General features: G+C 51.9%; 1 pseudogene; it reads left to right on the top strand.

The window, feature by feature from the left end:
* The first annotated feature begins 258 nt into the window (after positions 1-258).
* Positions 259-1,245, top strand: LOC143670742 (ribose-phosphate pyrophosphokinase 2 pseudogene; annotated as a pseudogene).
* Positions 1,246-1,479: the final 234 nt, after the last annotated feature.

Here is a 1,479-nt window from a genome sequence, read left to right as displayed (position 1 = left end):
TGTGATCCAAGAAAGTGCTTTGTCATGTGCGCAGAGCTCAGGGCGGGTGGGGCACGTTTGTACCACTATATGGGCTAGGGGCAGGTGTGGCCTAGATATAAATGTGAGCGCCTGCAGCCCGGATACACAGGCGACCATCTGCAGGGGGCACAGAGTGGCAGGTAGGGTCGAGGTGCCCGAGTCTCTGGAGGAGCCAGCCGCCCGCTGCGCTTTCCAGCTCTGGTCAGCCGCCCATGCCGCCAGCCCCGCACCCCGCCAGCCCCGCGCCCCGCCATGCCAAACAACGTGCTCTTCAGCGGCAGCTCGCACCAGGACCTGTCCCAGCGCGTGGCCGACCGGCTGGGCCTGCAACTGGGCAAGGTGGTCACCAAGAAGTTCAGCAACCAGGAGACCTGCGTGGAGATTGGCGAAAGCGTGAGAGGCCAGGATGTCTACATCATTCAGAGTGGCTGCAGCGAGATCAATGACAACCTGATGGAACTCCTCATCATGATCAACGCCTGCAAGATCGCCTCGTCATGCAGGGTGACGGCCATCATCCCGTGTTTTCCCTATGCCCGGCGAGATAAAAAAGACAAGAGCCGTGCCCCAATTTCTGCAAAACTTGTGGCCAATATGCTTTCAGTCGCCGGGGCGGATCACATCATCACCATGGACCTGCACGCCTCTCAGATACAGGGATTCTCTGATATTCCTGTGGATAACTTATACGCAGAGCCTGCTGTTCTGCAGTGGATCCGGGAAAACATCACTGAGTGGAGGAATTGCATTATCGTTTCACCCGATGCAGGGGGAGCCAAAAGGGTCACATCAATTGCAGACAGTTTGAATGTGGAATTTGCTTTGATTCACAAAGAGAGGAAGAAGGCGAATGAAGTAGACCGGATGGTACTCGTGGGGGATGTGAAAGACCGTGTGGCTATCCTCGTGGACGACATGGCCGACACGTGTGGCACCATCTGCCATGCTGCCGACAAGCTACTTTCAGCTGGAGCCACCAAAGTTTATGCTATCCTTACCCACGGGATCTTCTCGGGGCCGGCTATCTCCAGAATAAACAATGCTGCTTTTGAGGCTGTCGTCGTTACAAACACAATTCCACAAGAGGACAAAATGAAACACTGCCCCAAGATTCAGGTTATTGATATCTCAATGATCTTGGCAGAAGCGATCCGGAGGACACATAATGGTGAATCTGTGTCTTACCTGTTCAGCCATGTCCCACTATAACTCCAAAAGGTGAAGTGTCCAAGCCTGCTCATGGTTTCTGTGTTTTCATTTTAGGACTGAACCCTGTTAAAAATCCATCAGTTCTTGGTATATTCTGAGATTCATCCCCTCCCTCCCCTTTAAAGCTTGAGACCATTTATTCTGGGATTTTTTAGCTGGAGGAGGGGATTTATTTACTTTTTAAATGAACTCTCTTAAATGAGAAATGTTTGTGTTTTCTTGACTTGTTCTGACTTTCTCCTTTGTTCT

This window comes from Tamandua tetradactyla, chromosome X, assembly GCF_023851605.1.
Source record: "Tamandua tetradactyla isolate mTamTet1 chromosome X, mTamTet1.pri, whole genome shotgun sequence".
Taxonomy (NCBI): domain Eukaryota; kingdom Metazoa; phylum Chordata; class Mammalia; order Pilosa; family Myrmecophagidae; genus Tamandua; species Tamandua tetradactyla.
Note: the sequence above shows the minus strand (reverse complement) of the source record. Positions and strands in the feature narration are given on the sequence as shown.